General features: G+C 46.0%; 2 pseudogenes; one reads left to right on the forward strand and one right to left on the reverse strand.

The window, feature by feature from the left end:
- Nucleotides 1-307: 307 nt before the first annotated feature.
- On the forward strand, nucleotides 308-1,043 carry LOC148014111 (glyceraldehyde-3-phosphate dehydrogenase GAPCP2, chloroplastic pseudogene; annotated as a pseudogene).
- Nucleotides 1,044-18,895: 17,852 nt separating this feature from the next.
- Nucleotides 18,896-20,013, reverse strand: LOC148014112 (transcription factor TGA2.2 pseudogene; annotated as a pseudogene).
- Nucleotides 20,014-20,741: the final 728 nt, after the last annotated feature.

Raw genomic sequence — 20,741 nt, forward strand, 5'->3', positions numbered from 1 at the left:
ATTCGGACTAGTTACCATTCAGCCCTCGACTCGTCCGAGTGAATCTCCTCGGCCCACAATTCCATCGGCCCTTGGCCCGTCCGAGTGACACACTTGGCCCCTGCAGCCTGGACGATGTCGTATTGCTGCGCATTCGAGGTGTGAAAACCACCCGAAAGTTGTGTGTGCGATTTGATACTTTGTGCATACTTAGTTGTTGTGATTACATTTATTCTCTGCGTATGAGTATAGTAGCGAGCATGAAGGGTTGCTTTCAGTCTATGTTGAACTGGGTCAAGGAGAGAAGACATTACAACTATTCAAACAAATGCACGAGGAGGATATCTCTCTGGATAGTATCACACTTGTCTGTGCTTTAAAAGCTACAAAGAAAGTAATCATATCAGCACCTTCTGCAGATGCCCCAATGTTGTGATGGGTGTTAATGAGGAAAAATACAAACCAGAGATGCAAATTGTATCAAATGCCAGTTGTACAACGAACTGTCTAGCTTCGCTTGCAAAGGTTATACACCAAGAGTTTGGAATTATTGAGGGTCTGATGACTACGGTCTATGCAACTACTGCAACTCAAAAGACAGTGGATGGTTCTTTTGGGAAGGACTGGCGAGGAGGCAGGGGTGCAACACAAAACATCATCCCTAGCTCAACTGGTGTTGCAAAGGCAGTGGGAAAGGTTCTACCTGCGCTGAATGGCAAGTTGACTGGCATGGCATTTAGAGTTCCGACTCCTAATGTTTCAGTTGTTGATTTGACTTGCCAACTGGAAAAAGATGCTTCTTACGATGAAGTTAAGGCAGCAGTCAAAGCTGCGTCTGAAAGCTTAATGAAAGGGATCCTTGAATATACTGAGGATGATGTGGTCTCTACCGACTTTGTTGGGGATGAGAGGTCCAGCATCTTTGATGCAAAGGCAGGCATTGCTCTGAACAAAACAAATTTATGAAGTTTGTGGCATGGTCTGACAATGAATGGGGCTACAACAACCGAGTGGTGGATCTCATCAGCCATATTGCTTTGGTTGCTGCTGGCAAGAAATATTGAGATCTTCTAATCTACGCGACTTCGAGGTTGGGCCTGTCATTAAGCTGGTGGTTTTTGTGTAACACTCAAGAGCGTTCCCTATCAAGGTCACGAAACCAAGTTTTTTGCTTTTTCTGGGACAGAGCCGCGCTTTAGGGGAAAGGAGCCGCGCCTTGGGGGAAAGGAATACGCTAATCTGGGGGAAAAAGAGGAGGAGTGCAGACAGAGGAATGGGAAGACGGAAGAAAAAGACGGAGTGGGGGAGTCTTGGGGAGAGAGAGGATTGGAAGGAGGAAAAAAAGCCTTGTGGAAGAGGGAGGATTGGAGGGGAAACAAAGAAGATGACGGAAGGGGATTCCTGGAAGAAAAAGAAATCAAGGTGAACTCTGCATTCAGAACAGGGAAGGAGGGGAGCTATCTCTATTGGATTGACTGTGATGAGCAGAGTAGAAGTCTGTTGACATGCGACGAGGTGTCATCAATAATAACCACAGATATACATTGGCAGCAGACGGAAATGCAGGCGCAGAGGAAGGAACCTGAAGAAGTGCTGCAAGGTTGTCCTACAATGCTGTCGACAAGCTCCTGTCTCAGAAGCTATAACCACGTCAAACTTTACCCATGCCAGGATCACAAGCTTTAGGATAACTTACTACTTACGACGGAGATGATCCAAGAACCTTAGGATACAACAGAAGTGTTACTAGTAGCTGTAGCAAAGCTGATCGTTATGTTTCATGGGATGAGATCAAAGCAATGTCTCCAACACGAAGAGATGGGATCGATTCAGTAACAGTAAACAACCTTCGTAGATCATTTTGCAGATTCTTGAGGGAGCTTGGAATCAAGCTGAGAATGCCCAGTGTTGCAATCGTCATATCCACTATATTTTGCCATTGATTTTACCTTCATTAATCACATCATAAAAAATGATCAATTTACAATTGCAACAGCATGTATGTTCTTGGCCAGCAAAGTAGAGGAACATCAGAGACCTCTTGAAGACGTGGTTGCTTTGGCATATTGTTTGCAAAACATAATTAATCCTGTAGCAGCTCAGGTGATGAGAGATAAGGATTTCCCTATTGCCGGAGAATTCTATCCTTCATTGATGATATGTTCCTGAATTACTGTGGCTGTCATTTGATTATGAATCCAGCATTCATTTCAGTTCAGAGAACCTCAATATTACTAGAAATCCACCTTGACAAGATGTGTATGCAGTCACAAAGTTAGAAGAAACATGTTATTTTATCCTTTTAGAATCATGAACTGATTTCTATTGTTCGTCTGACAAAAATCTGTGACACTTCTTCAACCAGTTTAAAAGCAAACACTGCTCTTGAAAAATTTATTCTTGTCTGAATGAAAAAGAAGAGCCAACCTTCTATACTATTTATTTTTACAAGGATGTCATCAGTTCTATATGACAAAATCAACCTTGATTCCATTGATCTTTTTCTGAGCTGCAATGTGGACATTTACAACAGTAGACAGCAGTAAATAAGAATAATTCAGCTTGTTTGATCTTTTATCCTGAAATTTATCAAGGTCTTCTGAAGACGCGACTTTGCTTTCATAAATCCTTCGACAACGAGTTGGGCCAAGTTAGGATTTTTCCAAATTCTCCGGCCGTGTAAATCTTTGTGAGCACCCCCGAGGCACGGAACTCAATTCTAGTGTAGGGAATATGCAAATTCATAGGACACGGTCACCTAGGAGCTCGAGTAAGCTATTACTAGACCTAGAGTCCTAGCGACAGCGACCTAAGCCAAAGACCCTAAATAACCCTAAAACGGGCAAGATAACGCAGTGAGAAACCCTAAACATAGACAAGACGGCCAGACGCGAGTCAACAACCCTATTAGGCCTAAAACGAAGTGAGAGAGTGCGTAAGCCACTTAGATACTTGTTTTTCGCACTCACCTTGAATTTCTGCACTTGAAATACACTTGAGGACAGCTGTAAGCTTGATTGAGCACAAGTGCACGGGAAAGAACACACACATATTGAGTAGAGGTAAATTGAGGATTGGATGCAATAAGTCAAAGAACTCACTCAAATAAACACCTCAAGGAACCCACCGGTAGGAAAAGATTCCAAGATATAGACGGACAACCAAAGCACAGAGTAGGACCAAACAAGCAGCACTAAAGAAGTGGATTTGACCAACTTGCTCAACCTGATCGATAGCTTGGTGGAGCACGAGAACGTGATCATGTCAGAGGAAAGCTCAGACCGCATGCCAAACGAGGAACTCGACTTAGGAATTTTTCCAAAGGCAATTTAGTAGCTGGTAAGAAGCTACGATGCGCATGCTTGGTATGAGCAACACGGCAAAATGGTAAAAGCCGTCATAACAAACTTAGAAGAGGAATGGAAGCTAGTCCACAAGGCATTGTAAGGCATAGTGAAATACAACCAAGACCACCGTGCTAGGAGCTTAAGGCAGAATGCAGAATTGCGTGAGGTACAGCGGGTGCTGAACCTGGCAAGTGGGAATCGGACCGATCATGAGAGAGCCCTGGAAGGAGACTTGACATTGAGTGAGCTTCTCATGAAGCGACTGCTCGATAACACAGCAGCGAAGCAAAGTGCTGCAGCACTAGCAACATCATTACTAGCAGGATTAGGAGCAAACCAAGGCTCTAAGGGCCAATCTAAAATCCCAATTGTTGCAAAGCAACTCAACAAGTACCAATCCCACGACGATCCATACAGCTTTGTAGAGCAATTCGAGCAAGTCTGTGAGGCCAACGGCTTGACCGACTTGACTCAACACTCTCAAGCATTTGGGCTTTTCTTAGGTGATAAAAGGGTAGGACTTGGTACACGAGTCTAGATGCCGAAGAACGAGCAGACTTTAACGGCCTCAGAAACCTCTTCATTAAGAGATTCTCTGAGCCCGGATACTCTGACAATCTGCTAGTGATGAATGTCAAGAAGAAAGAGAAAGAGGACATCCGCGACTATGCCACCCACGTGAGGAGCTTCTTCAAGAGGATTCCCGTGGGCGAACGACCTACTGAAAGAGCGGTGTCCACTGTATTTATCAGTGGAATACGGAGTGAGGAGCTATATAAGGCCTTGGCAGGTAACTTAAGCTTGCAGCGAGACTTGATAGCTAGGGTGTTTGAAGAGGCCATTCTAGTAGACGACCAGCTAAAAGAGCGGAGCTCCAGGAGCTCAAATTCAGAAGAGACCAACTCGTGGAGTTCAGAGAGAGCGTCAGCCTCTAGTGAACGATCAGGTTCAACAACCCAGGACAGAGGGAAAGCTACTAAGACAAACCAAGACTTGACTGAGGTAAAAATGGAGATAGCCAAACTGCAAGATATGTTGAGATGACCAATGCGCCCACACGTCTAATGAGTGTACTGTGACGGAAACCACTTGCCGACTGAGTGTCAAGACCTTAGGTCACGACCTTGCGCTAATTGCGGTAGATTTGGTCACGATGTTGCGCATTGCAGATTACCGAGAAGACTCCTGTACTCACAATCCTACGGCCATCCATATCTAGCAAGAAGACCCCAACAATTCTTTGGAAGGGGGACCCCATTGGCCCTTCCTATGCCTAACGACATCAAACCGGCTGTTCCTAGAATGGACATAAATCCTACAAGCATAGCTAGACCGCATGGTCCCTACGTGACTCATCCACCAAGAGACGCTCCAATCTACTACATGGAGGAGCCAAATGAGGAAGAGACTTACGTATGTATACCCATACGTCTCGCACGACGACGAGAGCAATGCAGTCCTTATGGACTATCAACCAGTACCGGTGATGGTGTTAGGAAGAGGCCGAGGTAGAGGCCTAGGAGGGCAGACGCATAATCCAATCATATGTTGGACTTGCGGTCATCCAGGGCACGTCTCATCACGTTGTCCTGAAAGGGAGCAACCAAATAGAGACAAGGCAGGCCTAAGGTGCCCAGAGTGCGGAATCACTCACCTCTTCATTGACTGTCCCAAGCGAAAACCATCCTCAAGTTTGGCCAACGTGCCATCTATCCCATTGGGACTGTTCGGTGTCGAGAACCTTGATGGGGAGGCCGCATCTATTCCATTGCATGTCATGACCCGAGCATAGACGAAGCAGGCCGGCATATCGTTGCCAAATCCGAGCAACCTTGATGTAGCCTCAATCGGGAAGAAGATTCGTAGATGGAGAAAGGAGAAACCCAAAGCTAAGATCATGCTGAAAACCAAGATTGCTACTACTCTGCCTACTAGAAAGAAGGTCATTGACACGAAGGAAGAAACCTCAGCTCCTAAGACGGTCGAAAAGGGAAGTGCTAGGGTAGGGGAGTACCCGCATCCGAAGTGCCAACTAGAGGCTATTGAGAAAGTAAAGGAATGGGTAAAAGAGGCCCAAGAGCACCTAAAAGATGCTGAGCCCATCCTAGAGGATGAGATCGAAGATCTCTCCAGTATAAGCATGCCAGTCTCACCCCCTCGACCAAAAGCAAGAGATGCAACTGCGCCGCAAGTGGTACCACTTAGGCAAAGTCTTGACGCTACATGCCAGCAAATCAGTCACGACCATTGGCCAGGACAATCAAGAATAGGAGAAAGACGAGCAGCCAATGACCTCCTTACCACGCTAGTGACCACCCCTGTGACGTTGAGCCTGGGAGACCTACTTAGGCATCATTCCATCCTATGGCAAGACCTGAAGCAGTGGGTTGAAGGATCATGAGAGCAAGTTGCTGCAAACCTGCACGACCGTGATGCAGAGACACAAATACCGAGCCTGATACTGCACTCTATGCCTAAGTCTTTGCACGTTAATGCTTTTTGGAAAGGCACCGAGACGCATGTGTTCTTACCTGTCTTAACCCTAGACGACACAACTAGAAAGGGGATTGTAGACACAGGAGCTGGGGTTAGTGTAATGAGCCACACAGTGCTTCAGACATGGGGAAACCCGCCTGTCGAGACCACCATGTTCAATGTTACACTAGCAAATGGCATGAAAGTGAAACGATTTGGGGTACTTAAAAACTGACCGGTGAAGATCGCAGGTGTCCACTTCTCAGTTGATTTATAGTCATGAAGGGAGTGGACTACGATATCTTATTAGGCCGACCCTGGATGCGCAATGCCAGAGTCATCGAAGATTGGGGTAACGGCTTGATCTTCCTTGGCAATAGAACGGAAGCTGTGAGGGTAGAGATGGACACGTGGAAAACCTCACCAGTCGACTTGGATGCCATCTCCGTGATGCTTAAAGATAACGCTCAGGTCAAGAAGTCCTATGGGCCCTTGACCAAGTATATCCCATGCCTGGAGGATGAGCGAGACTAGATGCATGTCCTTGCTACGATCGACTTGCCATTCTCAAATCATGAGGCATACGAGCAAGCCATCAAGACAATTGGTAGGACAAAAGACACACCTCCATACCAGTCTGCATGATGGCAGGAACCCTTTGTGGGCAACTTAAGCCTGTCACATTCCAAGTGCCAATTAACAAGAAGAAACTCCAAGAGATTCTGGCATATTTGACTGGCATGCTAGCTGGCAATCCAACAACAAACTTCAAGCCACTCCAAGATCTGTTAAACGAACCAAGGTGGCAATGGACCAGAGTGAATGACTTAAACCTCATGTACAATTGGGCCCTAGTCCTTGATCAGAAACAAGAGATATACCAAAACCTAGGAGACGATGAGTAGTTGGATGAAGATGACTCCAATGATGAATACGAAGACTGTCGTTCTTCTAGTGACGAAAGTGAGGGTGAGATGGGCACGGTGGAATACGACACTGAGGGACGAGAAATAGAACAGATACGAGTGGACTCCAAGCCACAGAAAAAGAGTTTCTTTAAGATAGAACGAGGGGTCATACGCATGGATTGTGACGTGCTTGGTTGGAACACATATGAGCCATAGATTTCGAACAAGTAGGCCTAACCCAACCAGGTATGACACCAGTGCTTAGAACAGAGTCACCTTCTGAGTTGTGATCGCCACGAGAAATCACCTCTTCTAGTGAGAATGGTGAATTCAATTCTAAGTCGAAGGTAAGCTTAGATAGCGACCTAGAAATACCTAGACCATCCAAGACCAGATGCACCAAAGGGAATCTACCTACCTAAGACGTAGACTGTTCAAGGAAGAAAAGGCAAAGCAACCTAGGGGAACGCAAACAGAAGAGCAAAGAGAGCCGAAGGATCTCTCGAGGAGATTTACAAAATTCAAGAAGGGTGACATGGTGGTAATCCTGTTGGGTGTCAAACGCCAAGGACAAACGAGTGAATCCATCGAGGGACCAGCCAAGGTCAAGGAGGTAAACCTAGCACAAAAGGGGGAGACACCCCGACCGGTCTTAATTGCTGATGACTTGACTGAGAAAGAGGAGACAAGTCTTGTTGCTCTCTTGCAAGAGTATATAAACGTGTTTGCTTGGTCCTTAGAAGAGCTTAAGGGGGTAGATCCGAGCATAGTGACTCATAACATACCCATGACACCAATCGCAATGCCGGTTAAGCAGTGACCGTACCCGATGAATCCAAAACACGCTCATGCAGTCAAAGAGGAGATTGACAAGCTGATGAGAGCAGGATTCATTTACGAAATCGAGCACACAGACTAGGTGTCGCCCATAGGCATAGTGATGAAGAACATAAAGATTAGAGTGTGCGTCAATTACAAGAAGGTGAACGCTGCCACTAAGAGAGACAACTACCCATTGCCGTACACTGAGCACATGCTCGAAAGGGTGGCGAGCAAAGAGGCCTACAACTTCCTGGACGGCTTCTCTGGATACAATTAGGTGTAAGTGCATCCTGCCGACAGGCATAAGACTCCCTTTGCCACTGAGTGGGGCGTCTTTGCTTACATGGTTATGCCCTTCGGGTTGACTAATGCCCTAGTCACCTTTCAACACCTCATGTGCACCATATTTAAAGACATGCTTCGCAAGGAATTGGAGGTCTTCATGGATGACTTGTGTGTTCACTCGACCTGGCAAGAGCACTTAGACAAAGTTTGAGCAGTCTTTGAGCAGTGCCACCTATATTGTCTCTCCCTAAACCCCTTAAAGTGCCGGTTTTGGGTGAAACATGGATGCATCCTAGGGCACGTGGTGTCAAAGAACGGCATTGCCACTGACTTCTCGAAAGTTAAGGTTATTGTTGATCTTCTGCCCCCAATCAACTATAAGGCAATTCAATGCTTCTTAGGCCATACGAGGTACTATCGACGGTTTGTGCTGAACTATGCATTGATTACTAGACCTTTGTACAAGCTGTTGATTGTCTTCGAATGGACCGAAGCCTGTCAACGAGCATACGAGGAATTGAAAAAGGCTCTAATTACTGCACCAATCCTACGAGCCCCAGATTGGACCATTACCTTCCACGTACATATTGATGCTTCGAAATTCACCGTGGGGGCAGTATTGTGCCAACCTAGCGAAGACAACCTCGACTATCCAGTGAGCTTTGCTAGCAAACAACTCACTGAGACCAAAATGAACTACTCGACGACTGAGAGAGAGGGCTTAGAAATGGTATTCACTGTAAAGAAATTTCGGCATTATCTTTTGGCTACGCCTTTTACTTTCTTTGTGGACCATCAAGCCTTGCTGTATCTAGTGAACAAACCATGCATGCTACAGGACACATAGCTCGATGGCTCCTTCTGCTTTTAGAATTTGACTTCTCTGTGGTCGTACGGAAGGAAAAACATAACTACATGGTTGACCACATGTCACGCATTTCCACGGGAGAGGCCACTGGACAAGGCATTGCTGATGAATTTCCAGACACCCATCTGTTCAACCTTTCCAACGAGAGAGATTTATTAAAGGCTGATCTAACACCATAGTGGGCAGATGACATCATCCAAGTGCTGGAGCACAAGTGTTGGAGCAAGGACTGTCTGAGCGACCGATAGAAAAGGCCCGCGACTTAGGCGACTTATCCTCAAAATCCAACCCTATCAATTGATAGCAGGCCAACTATATAGGTTAGGGCAGGACATGTTATTGCGTAGATGCATATGCGAGTATGAGATGCACGATGTGCTCACAGAGACGCATAACGGGATTGCTAGAGGACACTTTAGTGGAGACACGACAGCCTGCAAGGTGGTGCAGTCTCAATTGTGGTGGCCTACGCTTTTTTGTGACCCAGCATGATTCGTCCAGCATTGTGATGAGTGTCAGTGGACAAAGGTCCTGATTCACAAGGATCAAATGGAGTTAACCCCCATCATTGCACGACAACCCTTTGAAAAGTGGGGGATCGACTTCATAGGACCCATTAGTCTTGTGGCACAATACTCGTAGGCCAAATATATCATTGTGGCCACGGACTACCTAACGAAATAGGCAGAAGCGAGAGCGACACGAAAGAATGACGCTAGAACGACTACCAAGTTCTTATGGGAACATGTGATCCACGATTCGGCTGCCCCATCGAACTAGTCAGTGACTAGGGTATGCACTTCATCAATGAAGTGATAGCGCATCTTCTATCTACCTTTCTAATCATCCATCGAAAATCCTCTCCATACTATCCTCAGGCAAACGGACATGCAGAATCCACAAATAAGATCCTTGTAGATGTCCTGACCAAAGGAGTCTCTGCTTCGCGCAACGACTAGGATAACAAGCTGATGGCAACCTTGTGGGCTTATCGTACAACTTATAAAACGCATGTCGGCCAAACTCGCTTTAGGTTAACCTATGGGACTGAGGCAATTCTACCAGTAGAGTTCTTCGTTCCTAGCCTAAGAATAGCACTTCAAGATCGGTGGGGGAAAGGAGACATGGATGTAACACCTAGTTGAACCTAAAAGCCTCTCAAAAACATGCCTTCTAGTCACCCATGCGCTCATATGAGAGAAGGCACGACGCAAGAGCTGGTTTGACAAGCATATCCAATAGCGTGACTTTGAATGGGGCGACTTAGTGCTCCTGTACTTAGTTAAAGGACACAAGCAGAAAATGAATTTTAGAGGTCTTTGGCCTTTCAAAGTTCATGAAATCAGCCAAACTTGCAATGTTGAGATTGAGACCCTAGACAGCGACGCCATAGGGCTCTTTAATGGCAGTCGCATTAAGAAGCACTACCCTCCCACGCATCCGCCGCATGAGCCACCAATGTTGGAACCCCCTGCCACGGTACGAGTCACCACGATCATGGAAATTGATGATGAGGACGAGGAAGCCATAGAACCCGTATACCTCCACATCATGGTCACTGCCAAGCAAACATGCGCTTTCAATGCCTTGATCGACGAGGGAGCAGACTTCAATGTCTTAACTCACGATCATTGGACCCAACTTGGTAAACCACCACTACAGTCCACTAATGCCCAATTAAATCCATATGGGGGCCACTCATACGCACTTCTCGGCAAGTATAGAACCGTTGTTGCTATTGAGTCTGAGACTATACTAATGATCTTTTACGTGTTGCCAAACACTAAAGATGCAGGCACAAAGTCGCTGCTAGGGTGAACCTTCAAGAAGCAAACTCACTGCAATGTCGATTATGAGTTGCAGCACATCCACCTCGCCATAGGCAACGTCCGTATTGTTACAACCTTCAGCAAGGGCTACGCGACCCCATTAAAGTCCACAAGGCCACCGGTAGAAATACTCGCAGCCAAGTCTACAGAGGGGGGTAGCGGTCAACTACCATTCACCAAGTCTCATGGGCCGCCACTCACAGCGGAAAAAGCTAAGGCCCCACAACCTGGAGGCCTAAACAACTGCAACCATCGCCTCGGAGTAGACGCCCATGTCTTCGTAACACAAGAAACTCTAAACCCAGGAGGCCGAGACGTAGTTACAGAAATCAAAGCATGATCAAGCCAAGATGGGTTCCTAAAGCCCTCTTGCACGTGCAAGGCTACTATGAGGAAAATGCCTGGCTATGGATCCCTAAGGCCAGAACGGCCCATGGCATCACTCAAGTGCCACCCTCGTGCTTAATCACCCCTAGTCCTGTAGAACCTCAGAACCAGAAGTCGCAGCATTTCCCGAACCCGCCTTCTACCAGCTCACCCACGCATAAGCTCAAAAGAGTTAAGCAAGGCTATCAGCCCAAACCCCAAACAATGTTACCTCCTTCAACCCCTGCTAATGCCGATAAGACTAGCCAAACCCAATCCGAGTGTAGCAGCCCATCCGTACCCACCTCCTACTAGCTCACCCACGCATAAGCTCAAAAGAGTTGAGCAAGGCTATCAGCCCAAATCCCAAACAACGTTACCTCCTTCAACCCCTGCTAATGCCGATAAGACTTGCCAAACCCAATCCGAGTGTAGCAGCGTTTCCCGAACCTGCCTCCTACCAGCTCACCCACACATAAGCTCAAAAGAGTTGAGCAAGGCTATCAGCCCAAACCCCAAACAACGTTACCTCCTTCAACCCTTGCTAATGCCGATAAGACTTGCCAAACCCAATCCGAGTGTAGCAGCCCATCCGTAGCAACCACTACTCCGACGCTTATCCACGAGGCTCAACCACCACTTCATGGGCAACTATCATCATCTGTCCGCTGAGCTTCCTAGCCCCATCAAACCCCAGCCACCGCTGCAGGCCTTAAACAATCTTACAAGCGAAAATCATTCTTAACTCTAGCCGCAGACCTAGCCGAAGACACAGGGGATGATGTTATTGCTTGTCTTAGACACTTAGATGCCATGTTCATGTCATTGGCTCTAAGTTATTACCGCTTGGACTTAGGCCTACTGCAAGAGCCTTTAGCGATGGAAATTCACACGATACCTTGTTCCTGGGAAACATTCGAATTCGCATTTGTCAAAACACCCCACTCAGCTCTGTCGAGTTGCTAAGCACTGAGATATCAAGAGAACAAGCCATCAAACAACGCCTCATTACGTCTTACGATAAGCGTGTGACTTCATCCATCACTAACAACGAAGTCGAGGAGTTGAAAGCATTAGCTGACACCGACTCCCCATTTTTACGAAACTTGTACACTCTACGATTGCAGTGGGAACTCGAAGGATGTCAAATCATGACCAACGCTGAGCAGCGCCGCACAATCAGGACATCGGAGTACGACCCAACCTATGTCGCATCCACCTCATATAGAGTGTTAACCACTCTTTGTGGCCGACCCATGGAAGAGCACATCAAAGGACACCCATATCTTGATTGTCTCCTGACCGAAGAAAGAGCTCCACATTGCTAGCTATGTCGATTCCGGTGATTTCGTAACGGATGTCCTCACTTACATCACACAGGTAAGTACTCGACCCTTCGCTCTGGACCCCAAGGCTCAGTTGGAATATAACCCAGAATTCTATACTTGGCTCATGTGCAAGTAACCCTTATATCCGAACGTTGAATGCCCTTGATCTCCTACCCTTTGATCCTAGGAAGGATTCTTCACAATCTGGAAGGGGAGAGGGTACAAGGGTAGGGTGAAGGTGAATTAAATTAAAACCAATCAAGATCAAGTAAACAAAATAAACACATAAGAAACTGGTGATGTAGGAGGAAAGTCACAAAAACTTTGAAATAAAAAATAGAAAGTTTAAAGGGAAGAATCTGTATTGGATCTTAATGCTTTTATTCAACAAACATAAAATCTTTCTTTTCAGCAAATTATTATATATATATTAATTATAGCAATAATGGGAAGCATGGTTCATGACAGGAACGAGAGATATTGCAACAAGACCATGCCCACCAACTCCCCTTCACGGAGGAAGAGAGAGCGCAGTACAGCAAACAGCCTGGAAAAACGAGCTTATAGTCAGCTAAAATTCTGCAACATTCACAACCTTGAGAAGATGGTGGCCAAGGAGTAGGCCACAAGGATAATAGTGGAACAATGCAACCTCCACAAGTACCTAGAGAAGTTTGCATAGGAACCTGACCACACGAAGTGTGTAGAGTTCTTAAGAACGTACAACCCCAACCGAGAATGCGGAATGGTGACGGTGGAAAGGGGGGACAATGCCCGACAAGTGCAAGTACCACTAAACCAGGCCTTGCGGGAGAAAGCACCGAGCTGGAACTTAGGGTGGAGAAAAAACGTAAGAGGAATGTGTATGCCCTGCTGAAGATGAATATGGAAGAAGTTTTGACAAATGACGGCATCAACATACAAGACATCCCCCATGCTGAGATTCGCATACAGACAAAGTTGGTGCATACTCTTTTCTCTAGCCAATGCTATAATTCCCTCACGCACCAGATCAGTGTACATGTGCTGGAGAATGTGGCAGCCCGCACCCTGGACAAGGTGTGGATATTGGAATGGCTACGTACGCAAAATAATAGACCAAGCAAGCGGCCAAAGCACTAGCCCTGGGCAACAAACAAGCAGGCGGAGAATCCCCTGCATCTAAGAATATGGAGAGGAAGAAACCTTCCTCAAAAGCCTCCTTCATCAGGTATGGAAGAATACTGACGGCCATCATCCAGGAGGTTGTGAAAGAGGCCCAACAAGGGAGCAAAGGAGCAGATGAGACCCTAGACAGGTCGTTGACCCATCAAAAGGATGAGCAATCGAGAGACCGGACAGAAACCGAGACAAAGAAGGAGGAGCGGGAGGCTCAATCCGGACAAAGAAAAACAGAGTTCAATGGGAAGGCAACTCAGAAGAAGAAACATAAGGAGGGTAGGAAAAAGGAAGAACATGTGGAAATAGCAAAAAAGGAATCTCTGAGAGAGGCAACGGAGTGGAAAAAGAAGGAGAAGGAAGAAGCTGAAAGGTTGGCCAAGGAAACAAGGAAAATAGAAGAAGATAGAGAAAGAAGAGTTATGAAAGAGGCAGAGTTGAGAAGACAGGAGGAAGACATGGCCGAAGCAATTCACCGGTCCATAGAACAACAGAGCTGACTCGATGGCCTAGGGACTTTAAGTCCACCTAGGGAAGATAGACCCAACTCAAGTGCACAAGTACCTAAAGCCATGCCGTCCATGGTTATCGAGGGCAAGGGTAAGGCCCCCATCCATCCCATTCCAGCCCCCTTGGTACCCGCCAGCGAAGCCACCATTGCCACCCCAAGCATCCTGGCCAGCACCGACGTGAACAATTTTGTGGCATGGATGCAATACTTTATCAATAAGGAACTAGCACAAAGAAGGAGCAAGGAGGCCACAGCCACCAAGCACAAAAGGCCAACTATAGATGCTGAATCTAGGCAATAGCCAAAACGCCAAAAAATGGGAGCCTCGACCACCCCAATCCCCACCACTATGACGCCACACGCAAATCATGACGAATATGTTGATGAATTACTCTCGCAGTTAGAAAGGGCAAGGGAGGAAAGGAGGATTGCGGTGGCCGAGTTGGAGGCAGAAAGGGAAGCGGTAGCGGCCTTCCAGCTCAAAAAGACAAAGCAAATGGCTACGTAACAAAAGAAAATTCTCAACCTGAAGAGGGAACTAAAGACCAAAGAAGAAAAGGAGCAAAGCTGGCGGCGACAGCTCATAGATGAAAATCAAGAGCTCGAGAAGATGCAAAAAGAATATAACCTTTTGATTATGCAACACAAGGATCTAGCAGCAAAAATAGGACGGATCGAATAAGGCATGAAGGAGTTTACCGCAGGGGAGAAAGGGAGGAAACAAGAAGAGGAGCACCACCACCGAGAAATGGAAACAATGACTGAAAGGCTGAGCCTCGAAAGAGAAGAGTAGAAGCGAATGAGTAGAGAGTTGGAAGATCAGTAGCGGAGGCTCACAGCCTTGGTGTAAAGACAGGGAGAAGGCATGGAAAAAATGAAAAAGATGAAGAGTGGGCATGCTAGAATGAGCAAAGAGTGAAGACATTGGCGCATCGCCTGGCTCTGGTGAAGAGAGAGAAAATCCTAACAGAAGGCAGAGTAGAGGTAGCCCAAGTGGCCTTCCACACTTAACAACAAATCTTCCTAAACACCTTGATGGATGCCACTCATGAGGAGGAAGGGGAGTCCTTGGAGGCAGTAAAAAAGAAATTGAGCATTGCGTGCAGAGCCCTGCGAGCAGGGCTACACATGCCCTTTCAACCCATTACAGTGGGGCTAAGCCCCAAGGAACAACATAGCTATCTGCTATTAGTCGGCCTAAACCCCCAGGAAATTGATGCTCTGGGGTTCATAGAAGGGATGCAACAGCAAGAGCGCCCAGGGAGTGAGACAGAACTGCACATCAACCTAGGCGGATTCGAAGAAGAAGTGGTTCCACAACCCCCTTCACCCCATCTTGAAGGGCAAGGGCAGCCAACAGACATATCTGCGGAGAGGAAAAACAACCTAAGGGAGAAGAGGAGGAAACTGATGGAAGAAGCCAAACAAAGATTAAGGGCTAACCCTATGGCCTAGCCATTTGTACCCCTCCCGCCATGCCCAAATGACATCTCCCAGTTTTCATGGGGAGCTCATACTCTGGGAGAGACAGGAATATGAGAAGCAATCCTTCATCTTCGGCTTCCTCATCCCCAATGCCCTGCGTGGAGTCCTTCCCACTAAAATAGTGGATGAGGTGATCAATATCGGAAGCTGACTAAGCCAACAGTGGCTGAAGGAAAGAGAGAAGAATCCCACCCTCTGGGGCACTGAGGATGCGGAATACTGACAGAATAAAGTTTTCGAAGTGCCTCGGTTCATGCCCGGATATGAGTGCTAACCACTGTGGAAAATGCGCATCTGCGATGACAACATATTCATATGGATGGCCTTTTGTAACACTCTCTCTTCGAAGAGGAATGACCCTATCTACATGGCGTACCCTTGACGAATAGTAGACTTCGATGCAAACGCCCATGGCTGTTACGACTTCCCTGTAATATACAACCCCTATACCACAACTTTAGCCTAGGCCCTCACCTTCACCTCCAATAGCTTAAATGCCACCATGACACACTTTATCGTTGATTTCTCCTCCTGTCTGAATCCCGCCTTCATCACCACTTGTAACTATCTTAGGCTCTTAAAAATCCTACTTAGACAAGACCCCATCCCAGTCGAACGCAGCCTTCCCCCTCTTTTTTTATCCTAATACAATCGATAGCTGCGCGATGACCCATCTGATGATGCGAGCCAGCCTCCTCCCTTCTTTTTGCCTCATTGTTCTTGAAGACATGAGCGACAGCCGGTTCACTCGCTGCAGCTATCCTTTCCTCCCCACCACTCCCCTCAGGGTTCGCTTGAACCTTAAGAATTTCATGCAGAGCTTGAGATTTTTGAGCCATTCCATTAAATCTCCTTCATCACTCCCTCCTAAGGACAAGGACTAACAATTCCCTACTACTAATTTTAAAAAAAAATGAATTCGCACGTAGGTCGCACCACATGGCTTATAATCCCTACACCTAGGGATCCTTAAGTTAGGTGCGTCCAATGAGCTCGATCGGCCGGCCCCATTTCTAACCCCCTAGCTCAATTTTGTCCCCACTTCACACTTAGGGCACCACAAGGACAGGACACACCTAGGGAGGTAACACTCGCCTATGGTTAGACCTGTCATCCTACGCTACACTCATCGCACCTCCCTACTGCATGAACGAGGTCCTCAAGTGTGGGACATTACCCAGGCCTACCTGTGGTTAGACCCAGCTCCCCATTTCACCAGCACGAGCACAAGGTATCCCACAGCAAAGCAGACACTCCCCTTAGGTGGAGCACTGCACTGTCTCCTTTCAGATACTACAAGATGTGCCAAACCATCAACTTCGGAGGCCCCATCATCCACTTGACATCATTGCCTACGCTTTCACGGCAACCCAGTCCACATATGGCCCTACCATCACCTGACCAACAACTTGTCAACCACCTACCCTTCCCCAACAAACAACTCGATGTGCCATGGGATTGGCACCCGCCTTGGAGGGAGGTAATGTTTATCTCAAATCGAAATGACGAAAAAATGAAGGAAAAAGCGAAAAAAGAATGGAAAAAGAGCAAAGGTGTAGAGGCAGCCTCTAAAGCTAAATTGAGACAAAAAGAGTAATTTTAAAGGAAAGCGTCTCAAAAACTCTAAAAACTCTTGTAAAAGAGTGACAGGCTCCCTCCTATGCCACTTGTAAAAGAATAGACGGGTATAAGCTTAGGGCATGAAGCAAAAAGAGGGAATTAGAAAAAAGGAGGTGCCACAATGGCCGATCATGTAAAAAGGGATGGGCACCCATGGGGGTTTTAGAGTTTGTATATATAAAGTTCAAAAAGTGAATGGAAGCTTATTCTTTGGTATGTGGCTAGCAAGAGTCCTCCCTTCTTCTCTTCTTCTCTTCATCTTGCTTGTGTATGTGCTCTTGAGGGAGGGAGTGTGAGAGTGTGTGAGAGTGAGTGAGTGTGTGGGAGTTAGGGATCAAGAGGGTGAAGCTCTTCACCATCTCCTCTTCTCTCTTCTTCTCTTTTCTCTTCTCTTCTCTTGTCTCGTGTGCGGCTATGGTGGATGGAGCTTGGAGATGGAGGAGGCTTGAGGATGCTTGAGCTAACATCTAGGATCATGGAGCTACTGGCTTGTGTGAGGGACGAGGCAACTCATTTCGGCATTAAGGTAAGCTCACTACACCCCGAGAAGATCGACGACGCGTCGGCTAGGTGAGAGATAGCCATGAGAGCTCGCTTGGAACGCTTGAAGCAATAAGTGGTCCGTGGGTCTTGGTGGTTGAGCGTGAGCTCCCCCTACATGTGTTAAGAAATATGTTATGGTGTATATCTTTTGATACAAAATAGATTACGTACACTCGCATAAATACACAATATTTTGCAATGATGAGCATAAAATACTTTTTTACAATGGTTCTCAACTAAATGAGCCCAAGAAGGGTGGAAGAGCTACAAATCCATGCCACCCACTTTTCCTTTCCTACAACCATTGCTATTAGTATCACTAAGTTTATTATCACCATCACTATTTGCATTGCTATATAGCAATGAAAATAGCAATGCAATAGTGAAGTTAATCGCGAGGATTTTGGCAACACTAATAATGACCTTTACAATGACATGGATATGTTTTTTCCTAGACTAATGACCTTAGGATAGTCCTCACTATAGGCCAATATATTTAGCGAGCAGTGATCAAAAGTAATAATCTCACACAACCCGAAAACAAGACGATAAGGAGTGCTGGTTATCTAACTTATTGCCAAACTTCTACACTCAACGAGAATTTGTTGAAATGTAACAATTAAACGCTAGCAAAACCAAGCAACAATGCCTCTCGTAGTCTAAATTTCAAAGAAAAAATACACACAATGTAGAGCATCTAAATCCTTACACAAGTTGGAACACACAAGCTTCATAAAATAATTGGATACAATACTCATACCTAAAAGAGTTTGTGATTAGACACTGAGTGTTCAACTTCAGGCTTGCGGAAACCCGACAAAATAAAATTCCAAAAGCTTTGAAGCGACCCTCCTCTCTTCTCACATAGAAGTACGAAAACAAACTTGGATGAAGGGTCCCTAGTTCATTACTCTCCCTCTTTTTATAGGCTTCATCTTACTCTCTCTCGTATCATGCTTTCTAAACATTTAAAAGCTTTCCTAACGTTTAATAGGAAGCATTAAATCTGGAACCTGACTATGTCAATAATGTTCAAGATAGTGTAACTGATCCGACAGCTATGGACAGCATAAGTTTCAAGTGGTGCAAGCAGCGGGATATTCATGGCATTCCCCTATATATGCAAAAGGCAACCGTGACCCCTCATTGCCTGACAAATTGTAAGGATGCGATTCATTTTGTTGAAGTATCTGTTGTCTAAGGCCGGATACACACCGGACGCATGGTGAAAAAAGAAGCGTCCGCTACCTTACGTGTCAAAAGGCCATTGGGCCCGATTTTTGCGGGTGGGGGACACTTCTAGGCAGGGGATCTTCCCCGCCCGAAATTCGGGCGTGCGCCCCATGAACAAGACAACATCACCTTTTTCCAAAAAGTGACCTGAGGGATTGACAAAAATTGAACCCCCACCAATCCCCTCACACTCCTAATTCATTACCAATGGGCCAACCTTCTTTTCATGAAATCCATGGGCGTAGTTTAGTGTAAACAAAATAATGGACAACTTGCACCTCCTGTCCGTCCATAGCCCGGTGTGTAACCGGCCTAAGATTATTGGCCTCGCGAACAAAGTTCTCCAATGTCCCTACTTTACCCATAGCCATGGCCATCTGATCCATGTAGTTCGCAATATTCGGAGTACCAAAAGACCCATTAGACCGTGTGCCAGCTAGATTCTGCTGCAAAGCTTCCATCCCCTGAGGCAAAGCATCGTCTGCCTGTTGTGAAGATTGTTGCAGGTTACATACTGCTAACTGTGTGTCAGCTAGATTCTGCTGCAAAGCTTCCATCCCCTGAGACAAAGCATCGTCTGCCTGTTGTGAAGATTGTTGCAGGTTACATACTGCTAACTTCCATCCCCTGAGACAAAGCATCGTCTGCCTGTTGTGAAGATTGCTGCAGGTTACATACTGCTAATTGTGTGTCAGCTAGATTCTGCTGCAAAGCTTCCATCCCCTGAGACAAAGCATCGTCTGCCTGTTGTGAAGATTGTTGCAGGTTACATACTGCTAACTGTGTGTCAGCTAGATTCTGCTGCAAAGCTTCCATCCCCTGAGACAAAGCATCGTCTGCCTGCTGTGAAGATTGTTGCAGGTTACATACTGCTAACTGTTTTTGTGTAGTGAGTGGCTCCAGCTATGAGCTATCAAAATCTTTAACAGTTCTGAAGGCTGAAAACCACCCATCCACACGAAGCAACGCTCTGCGAGTGTCTTCCACATACCAGAAACAATATGGAAAACATCCGCTTTAACAGCAATACCCTTCAAACGGAAAAGCTCATCGAAATGGGCTGTGTCATGTTCCACAAGAAGATGCAGATCGCTATCTGTCACATGAGTAGGTAAAGCAGCCCTTAGCTCACAAATCTGACAATTCTGCTCCTCCACCCAGCGAGCATAATCCATATCAAATGCTAAATGACTATGACCTCTAGAAGATCCCCCAAGATAGAAGCCGTGTTGTCGTGGTGTCCAATGACCCAACATCAATCAGTGTAATTATCTCACAAATGCCCAAATTTACTATCATGTCCTTCTCTTGACAAAGGTAGCTGCAATTTTGACGATGCCCACAAATGACCCATACACAATGGCATTAATCTTTCATGCAATCTGAATGTCTCTCCAGAATCTTTGAAGTGTTCTTCTCCTTATAGTTCTAAATCTTTTTAGTCTGATGTTTGAATGCTCAAGTGCTCTAAAAAGATTTACTTGTCTTGTGGAGAGGTCCTCAGTTGAAGAATAACACAAAAAGTAATGTTGCATAACCATCAAGACAAGTTCCAACTAAGGTCTCAATGTCCATTACTCCACTAACTCAAAAACTGTTGCTACATTAATTTTTTCCACACTAAATAATGATACTTCATCAAGGAGCCCCATAACTTCACTATCATACAAGCAAAGCTCCACATGAAAAGATGGATACACTGAAAAGAATGGTGCCTAACCTATCTACATGTGACATGTGTCATGCAAGATTGATGCAAACACAATTCCTTGATTGCTTTAAATCTTTAACCCTCACCTCTCATCATTCAACAAGGAAGAAATGTTGTACTTTGTTTCACCCACCCAAAATCTCACAATTTCTCAAGAACATAGTGGTCCTCATGATGTCGATTAAAAAAAAACCTATCTCACAACTGAAGGCATCCTTCATGACCCTCAAAACTTACCCAACCACCTTTTCCACTCAACCAACGGTTGAATAT

This window comes from Lygodium microphyllum, chromosome 25 (genome assembly GCF_053477565.2).
Source record: "Lygodium microphyllum isolate KBCC chromosome 25, Lygodium_microphyllum_v1.1.10, whole genome shotgun sequence".
Taxonomy (NCBI): Eukaryota; Viridiplantae; Streptophyta; class Polypodiopsida; order Schizaeales; family Lygodiaceae; genus Lygodium; species Lygodium microphyllum.